The sequence below is a fragment of the Dysidea avara genome, chromosome 12, assembly GCF_963678975.1.
Source record: "Dysidea avara chromosome 12, odDysAvar1.4, whole genome shotgun sequence".
NCBI lineage: Eukaryota > Metazoa > Porifera > Demospongiae > Dictyoceratida > Dysideidae > Dysidea > Dysidea avara.
The window spans coordinates 9,676,131-9,685,699 of record NC_089283.1 but is presented as its reverse complement, the minus strand read 5'-3'; positions in this window follow the sequence as shown (position 1 = coordinate 9,685,699).

The window sequence follows — 9,569 nt, the reverse complement described above, 5'->3', positions numbered from 1 at the left end:
ACAGCTGTTAAAATGGGGACCTGGTGGCCTGGGGAAGCAACCCATGGCCACCTATCAATGGGTACCTGGTATTAACTGGGGAAGCAAATGCCAACTGTCCATGTCTCACACAGTGGGTGAAGGTCCTTTGGGTGCCCCTGTGGGACATGGTACAGCCTGCTATGGGTTACTAGTCCTGCCCCAGGAGAGTTTGCCTGTGCTGACTCCTAGCACCTGAGTAGCGCAGAGGTGTCCCAGTGCTGTTTCACTGGGTAGGCATGATCGTGCTAGCACGGCAGCTGAAGGCTTTTGTTTTGTGTGTTGTGCATATGTGCAGTGTGTAGATGGGGAGGGTGGGGGGGTGGGATAAGTGGGCTGTAGCCCCTTTCCTTTTTAACCATATCTATGTTTTAACTAAGGCCAATGAAATTTGATTAGCAGTTTCGCGTCATCGCCCGCATGCTTTTGATACACCCGCATGGAATTTCATTATTGGTATTTCAGATTGAAATACTCTAATAGAGCAGTCACTTTTACTCTAATGGAGCAATGAGCTATACTCTTATGGAAAAATCACTTGTTATATGGATTAGTAACGTATTTTAGCTATTTAATGCAGGAGTAATCAATGTAGACTCACTTTTTTGGCAGAAATCTTCATGTTTGGGATGTGTGTTGTGCCTTTTGGAAAATAATGAATAATAACCGCCCGCCCGCATCAAATTTTCAAAAATCTGAGCGAGAAACTGGTAATCAAGTTTCATTGGCCTAATACTTAGCCAAATTCTTCTATGCTTTATTCAAAAGCAGACCTATTTCAGCCTACACATTACTAGCAACACAAATTATGTCTATGTAAGTATACCCATTGTTTAACGCTGTTCCAGAGAGGGGGTTCCTCCTTTTCCTCAAGAATTCTTCAAGAAATGGTTCAATTGTGGGTTGCATCTCCATAGTTACAAAACGTTGTAATTGTGGGTTTCGTTTTATTCAGATAGATTACAATACTTTCTGCTAAGGCTATAATAGGAGATCTTAATCAAAGTATGGTCTTGTACTATAATATTAGTTTAGAGTGAATTATATGGTACAAAATTTTAGTTGGCTATTTGGCTACAGCTGCCACTCATACCAACTCAGCCATCACTAGCAAAAGTGTAGTCTTAGTAGTCAACAGTCTGATAATAGCTATAGCATAATTTATTGAGCCACTGTAGTCTACTAATGCTACAATTTGTAACAGATCATACCTTCCCCATGATGGCTTTGCAGATGTAGCTAGGTTACTGATTGTCCAGCAAAAGTAACCAGTAGTGTCACAACAGCTATTTCTGAAGCTCATAGCTAAGTTATGTTAAACAAGAAGAATGCAGAGAAGCACAAAACATACTGCAGCTGTTTGTAGCTACATGTAAGTAGTCCATTCCATGCAACAGTACATTTTGTTAAGATGCTGCTATATGCTTCGATGCTTAAGGCTACATAACAAAATGTCTGATCTTTAAAAGTGTCGCAGTCGACATCACTTTTTAACCACTGCTACTTAGCATGTTTTCACCTGTGAGACAGGTTACATTAGAAGAGGCAAAAAGGAACTGATTCATTAATACTGTAATGTGTACTGCTTAGCTACAGGTGAAAAGATCTTGATGCTCAGTCTTAAAAGCAAAAATGAAATTGTCTGAAAACTGCTGAAATGCTCTCAAATTCAGTCACAGAGAGCCTAATTTTCAAAATATTTCTGGGGATATGCCCCCAGGTTGGCATGCTAATGTGCTTCAAACACCAATATATCTATAATTTGACCATAGACACTAGATGCTTCTTGTCACCCATGTCCCCATCCAGCTCAGCCTTCAGAAAAATCCTATATCCGAAGGACACAGGATTCAGACAAAATCCTATATCTGCCCTGTGTGTGTGTATGTGTGCAGGGGTGGTGGAGCAGGCTAAAGAGTACTTTGACAGTGAAATTTACAGAATGGAGTATGACGCATATAACAGATATGAATCATGAATGCTATCGATGGGGATCTGGGGGTTGGCCTTCCCCCAGGAAATTTTATAAGCACTCAGAGAGAGTATTTTAAAATATTTTAGCTACTACGTATTTTTTGTAAATAAATTAAGTAGCTACTTACAACTTTTAAAGGAAATGTAAAAGTGACTGTTCTATTAGAGTAGTTAACTGTTCTCAGAGTATCTCGATCCGGCTTTTCTTACGATGCCGACTGTCCCATAAAAGTTGGGGGGCCCTGGTCCCCCTGTCCAAGCATTTTGAAGCTTAATGTTTCTAACTAATGGTGTATGTATTTATTATAGTCTGCCAGCATTAGTGATTAGCTGACTCTTACTGTCTTAGATTAATTCTCCCACTACTGGATGTTGTTACCATGAAATTCCCATGATCCTGTGAAATACCCATGAAAGTTTCAGTTCGGATATTTTTTTTCATGGGTATTGAAATACCCATCAAAAGCTGGGGTAAAACATTGTACCCATGAATGACCCATGAACGAGTGAGTTTCATGGGTTTGTTGTATACCATGAAAAACCGGTGAAATCACACCAATGAAAATCCTGTGGAAAACCTATGAATGTATTTCATAGGCTTTCCACACATTTTTCATTGGTGTGATTCACATGCAGGTTTTTAGTATGGGTTGTACATACATGCAAACCGATGAAAACTTCCTCGTTCATGGGTTTTTTATTGATGCATTATTTTGCTCCATGCATTTCATAGGTATTTCATTACCCATGAAAAATTCCAACTGCAACTTTCATGGGTATTTCAAGGTGACCATGGGAATTTCACGATATATTGTCCAGTAGTGTCCGCATGCCCGCCCAGACCTCTCAACTCTCACGGTTTCACAGTGAGACTCAAGTTTTTGGGCCGCTTCTTAAGGTCTCACGGTCAGGTGCTAATTTCTCAAGGTCACACTCCGGATCTCAACAGAATAGAGGATATGCACTGCCGAATACATTCTAATGAACACGTGATTTTTTCATACGTCATGACGGTGAATGGAATGCGAATCGATTCATTACATGGACGGTAGATCAGTTACGAGCAATTCTTACTAAGTGACATATCCTTCTGCCTAAGAAGTAGTACATCCGGCGAGAAGAAGCTGGCCCTTGGCTTTAGTGGCGAGTTCCAGTTCGAACATTCATTCACTGCCCATACTTTTATATGAGTTTTTCGTGACCTTGTGGTAATCGTTCACGACAACAGAAAGCCTGCTTGTAGCTTAAAAGGCGAGTTATACTTCGAGCCGCATTCACTACCCAGTACTTTTATATGGAATTTTCGTAAATCTTCGATAGTCGTTCACCGTCAACTTTTTTTGGAAGCGCCGCGCCGCTGATCATTTTTCGTTTGAATAATATAGCATGCATATCCTCTATTCTCAAGGTTTTCGCTTGTTAACAAAACCCAAATCCACAATCGAAAACTTCAATATAAGAAATGGTACTCACGTGATAAATATTTAAATTTTATGGCGCTCAAATCTATAAAAGACTGAAGCCATAGATAATAGGAACCAACTTGTAACCAAATGACAACATGGTAAGGTAACTTTCTCGTTCTTTGTTTAGTAGAAAATAAGTTTTTCTAGCATTAATCAACTGTGAATGGACTTGGTTATGAAAGTAAACAGTGGGAAATATATCATGTGCCAGAGCAGAGACCAGATTTGGACCTAGTGAAAGGATTAGTGATACCTACAATCATCACAAAGATAGGCATAAAGCTGAATAAGCAGACTTATGATTCACGTGATGCTATACTCAGCGGCGGAGGAAGTAGTTGATATGAGGGGGGGCTCCGCTGGGTTGACCCAGACTTATTTCTATAGTTTGGTAAGGTGAGACCAAAAAAAAAAAAAAAAAAAAAAAGGTCGCAACCAACTGACAAGAGCTTTCCACCTCACCAACTACCATTTCTAGCTGATAAACTACATAAAAATCCTTTCATAGCTCGCTACACACTGACTACTTTATTAGAGTGACTGCTTTATTAGAGTATCTCGATCTTTATCACGGTTTTCAGCCCCACTCCAAGAAAGATAATTTCGGTGTGATATCATTCTGAGGGGGGGCTAAGCCCCCCCTCAGCAGACCAAGGGGGGGCTTTAGCCCCCTAGCCCCCCCCCCCTTTCCGCCGCCTATGGCTATACTGTGCTTGGAATTCCAGGTTGCTTAGATTCTATGTGTAGATTAACACCATAGAGCAGAAATAAGCTGCAAATAACAGCAGTATGCATGCAGTATAGCTAGTTCATGCTTGTTGACATTCTTTATTAAAATGTGTGTGCGCGTGCATGAGGCCATGCACTTGGGGTGTCCATTGGGCCCCTATTTGGTAATTATTAGTTTCTCATCCAGCCTTTCTAAATATTATGATGTGGGCGGGAGGGTATTACCATTAGGCCATTATTTTATAATATTAACACACTGATGTACAGACCTTGTCCAACTGTCTTTCTTTCTTACTACAAACTTTTCCTTCACCAGCTGATTCTACTTTTCGTGATCGCCACTCTGAACTGTTTTTTGACAGTCAACTGAATGAAGCCGATACGATTGCAACTGGGTGGATCCACTGCAGCAATTTACTAAGGAAAACAACAGTTCTCCTGGCGATACATAGTGCACTGTAGCATTCATCAACAAAAATTTATAACGTTTCGTAGCTATCACATGTTCTTCTGAGCATGCACAGAGTTAATAATGGCTTGCCATGTGGTAGCCTAAGAAGGATGCGGGCGGTGGATGAGAAACTAATAATCACCAAATAGGGGCCTTACAAGGAATGTACATTTCTGCACATTTGTCAAAAAGTGCTGTTTGTTGTATTAGAGTATTTAAATACTTGCACAAAAACCTATAAATTTAACAAGTTTTTTCAAGCTACCATAATATTACACGTATAGCATATAAGGGGGTGAGAGGGGAGGGGTGAGCGGGGCGCCCACACACAAGAACACGTAAAAGTAAAATAGCTTGCGATAAGTTTCACAAAAAAGGCATACACCATGCCCACGCACGATGTATGCATCCAGCAGTGGCGTAAAGATGCTATAGTGACAGTCTGGGATGTATTTTTCTTTATGAAATGCCTAGTCCTACGTTTGTTTGTTTGTCTGTAATTTTGTTTGCTTTACTGTGCCCATTTATTATGCTTATTCTAATTATTTAGTACAATGTTGTAATTCTAACTGATAAAGTGCGAGAGGTGAGGATGGTGACCTCTCAATGCCCCTTCAAAAATGGTGACCCATGCAAATATATGGTGAGTGTGTAAATTACAAGTATGTATGTCAGAGTTCATGTAGCTAATTCACATACGACATGACTACCTTCAGAGTATAAAACATTGCTAGTTTAACTTGTACTTCACACGGATATGATTTTTGTTATTAAAGAAGTTGTCAGGGGTGCAGACACAGGGGTGTAGAAACAAATATTGCTCTGTACAAAATAGCCTTGTATACATGTACTTGAAATAAGGTGTTAATAGAAATGAATTGTGTGCTGATTTAAATGTAGTAACTGTGTGTGTGTGTGTGTGTGTGTGTGTGTGTGTGTGTGTGTGTGTGTGTGTGTGTGTGTGTGTGTGAGTGAGTGAGTGAGTGAGTGAGTGAGTGAGTTGAGTGAGCCTGAGAGAGTGAGTGAGTGAGTGAGTGAGTGAGATGAGTACTTGCTTGCTAACTTTTTCTTCATACTGTTGTTTGTATGTGTGACCAGTGCCTGCATTCATACATTCGTCTGTTATTAATGTCTGCCATAAAATAATGTAATTTATTCCCCAATAGGTTCCTGAAGACTACTGACTGGCAGCTAAACTGACAGCCATTAGATTGATTATAACTAATTATTATTAATTTTAATTATATGTGATCACGTGATCCCAATATAATAATAATATACGTATAGTCCTGTCTAAATGGGTTCGCTGCAAAGGAGAGACGCTAAACTGCTGGAATCAAGTTTTCTGTATTGTGCGGCCAGGACCGAGCGCCGCCAGAAATATTAAAAGCTAGACGGTGTGGAGAGAGTAATAACTGAAAACCAGGATCTATCATTCGTTAACAGAGACGAGATTACGTGCAAACGAAGATGATAAGGAGCTAAGTCTCTTGGATACAGACCCACGTAAGTTCGTGTTGTGCGTAGTGTATTGTGTTTAAAACCTATGCATTTCCTAAAGATTTTTAAAATTTAGTTGCCAGCCTTAGACCACCTTCAATTCAACCATTTAAGGTACTGCATGTAATTTTATGGTGCAGGTATTACTTTCAATGCAGAGCCGAGTTAATGTTTAACCTGTAGCTGTAGAATCCCATTCAGCACTGTATATTGTTTTCGCTTCTCAAATATCAGGCCTACGACCCCTGATTTCTTATTATGCTCAAGGTTATCTCTAGTTCCAAGTTGAGAGGTCTGCTGGCCACGCCATGTTGCTTGGTACATCTTACAAATGGCTAGCATGATTATATGAATGTCTTTTCTCCCTTATATTTTGTATACAAGACTATTTACATTTGTATTCTAATGTTTTAGGGCGCTTCAATCGCGTGTATATATAGCCGTGGCAAGGAGGTTTCATGGTGAGATAGTGCATACATATGTATGAACATGTATATAAATGCCTGTCCTTCCTTTTGTTATGTGTGTTAATGTTTCGAAATGGCTAGTTTACCACACAGTTGTCAACTATCCGTTGTGTTTGAAAATTGTATATGATATGCTTGAGGGGTCCTTCGCTTCTAGAAATATCGTCGATGGTAGGGTCCCCAATAAAAAAAAATCGACTTTCACCAAATAATTTCTTTACTACTGCAGGATACTTAGTTTGTTGAACTGATATTTGAACCGCTACAAATCAGAAGCCGTGAGTCTTTTAGATTGAGAAATCGGCACATTGTATTTTCGTGTATTTTGTGATTTGCAGTAAAAAAATGGAATTGTAAGTGCAGCTTCTTGCGAAGGAATATTACGGTGATTTTACGAAAAATAATGCAGCACACTGCTTGTGCAATTGAAACTACTTCACTACTGAATTATGGGTTAATTGCAACAATAACCACTTACACTTAATATATCAAACTGGATGGCACGAAGCTGCAGCTGCTTTGGTGGCAGAGATCGCCGACATCCCAAATTGGCGATAAAATATTTCAACATCACCAGCCAGATAACATACATCCTTGGATTCCTTCCATATTTGCAGTGTAGACTAAGTAAGCATCCAACCGTGTCATCATGTGGTGAGGAAGATCTGGCTTCTCTCGTCGTAGATGGTAGTGCGTTCAAAACAACTTTTTTTTTACGATGCTGCTTTAAAAGAAAGCAACCTTGTGCAAGTAATACAGCCAGACATTTGTCAATAAATATGCATGTTTACAAAGCATAGCAAGCCTAGATAACACCTAGCAAATAAAAAAAGCTCAAACCATCTTTTAAACAGTAGCTAGAAACCGGGACACAGTAGCTAGAAACCTGGGCTAGAAACTGACCAAGCTAGGCCTAGGTCAGTTTCTAGCTACTGTCAAAGATATGGTTTGAGCTTTTTTATTTGCTAGGTGTTATCTAGGCTTGCTATGCTTTGCAAAAGTGCATAGTTATCGACAAATGTCTGGCTGTATTGCTTGCACAAGGTTGTTGTCTTCAAAGCAGCATTGTAAAAAAGTTGTTTTGAAATGCACTACCATCTACGACGAGAGAAGCCAGATCTTCCTCACCACATGGTGACATGGTTGGATGCTTACTTAGTCTATACTGCAATTATGGAAGGAATCCCAGGATGTATGCTATCTGGTTGGTGATATTGAAATATTTTATTGCCAATTTGGGATGTTGGCGATCTCTGCCACCAAAGCAGCTGCAGCTTCGTGCCATCCGGTTTGATATATTTAAAGTGTAAGTGGTTAGTGTTGCAAATAACCCTAAAGTAGTTTCAGTTGCACAAGCAGTGGGCTGCATTATTTTTCGTAAAATCACCGTAATATTTCGTTGTCACCAGCCAGATAGCATACAGTTTAGGATTCGACTGAGGGAACATCCAGTTGCATGACCATGCTGTGAGGAAGGTCTGGCTTTTCTCGTGGTAGGAGCCAGAGCAACTCACACACATTTTTCATGATTTTGCAGACACAAAAACAAGCAATCGTAAGCCATCCAGCTAGACGTTTACCCATTACTATGCATGTTTGCACAGCACAACAACTAAGATAACATACAGCTAATAAGAAAGTTCAACTCAGTCCTTCGCAAGAAGCTGCACTTACAATTCCATGTTTTTACTGCAAATCATGAAATACGCGAAAATACGATGTGCCAATTTCTTAATCTAAAAGACTCACAGCTTCTGATTTGTAGTGGTTCAAATATCAGTACAACAAGCTAAGTATCCTGCAGTAGTAAGGAAATTATTTGGTGAAAGTCGATTTTTTCATTGGGGACCCTATTGATGGTGGCTGGAAATGTAGAAATTTAATCAGAAATTTTGACAAAATGTAGAAATTTCCAACTTCAAACAACGGTTCTATCTATGTAATAGCTGAGCTGTGAATCCCTCAAACTAACTAGGTACATAATTGTACTCTGGTGAATCCTTTTGAAGGTGAATTAATTCAATTCATGCACCAGTAGGCTTGGGCTTGTTACAGCATGACGTGGTTCGAAACCACACACCTGGCTATTACGACCTGCCGAGCACACTGGGTGGTACTGTTTGTGGAGTTATGAAAACTAGGCATTTCTCCTGGCAAACCATTCAACCCTAGTTCCCTAACCAACAAAACCACTTTGTTTGCCGCTTTGATAGGAGTCAAAACATCGGTAATGCGAGCAGAAATGTACAGAAATGTATTTGGAAAGCTGGTAATTTATTTCACAATGTGTAGAAATGTGGAAATTTGCATGCTCAGAGTTGAAATTTCGTTGATGAGATTTAGAGCAAAGGACCCCTTGGATATGCTCCATCAACATAATCATCTCCTTAAATGGTTATTTTTCTTTGTCTACTGCTGCAACAAGGTTACATTCACTTTCTCTTTTATGTAAACAGTCAGCTATAAACTCGTATAGGTTTTTTTTTTTTTTTGTAAATAGCTAGTATCTTTTTTTTGTGTGTATCCCTTGTAACATTTTATTTTCTTTCCGTTGTGCCTCTTTTAGGTGGCTGTTGTATGGTTTTCGTTGTTCTGAGTGATTTTGTGTGTTGTGCATTTGTTTTTGTGTTGTGTATTTTTGTTCTTTTAACTGTTTTTTTTTTGTTGCTGTACCTGTTTGTAGGTGGTACCCCTATAGGCCTTGATGCCTTCTGTACTTACCTTACCTTTTGGTTATTATACAACCAAGTACTAAAGATAATACGAAATGCGGTTAAAATTACATCATTAATAATGAAATAAATAAAATAATTAATTAATTAATAAATAATGTTTGAGAAAACTACAAGGCCTAAGGCTTCACACTCACCTGGAATAGAATCCATGTTGTATGAATAGACAATTGTATAATGGGTGGGTGTTTTCGTGGAGGTGATAGAAACGTACGATGATTCTATTTAACGC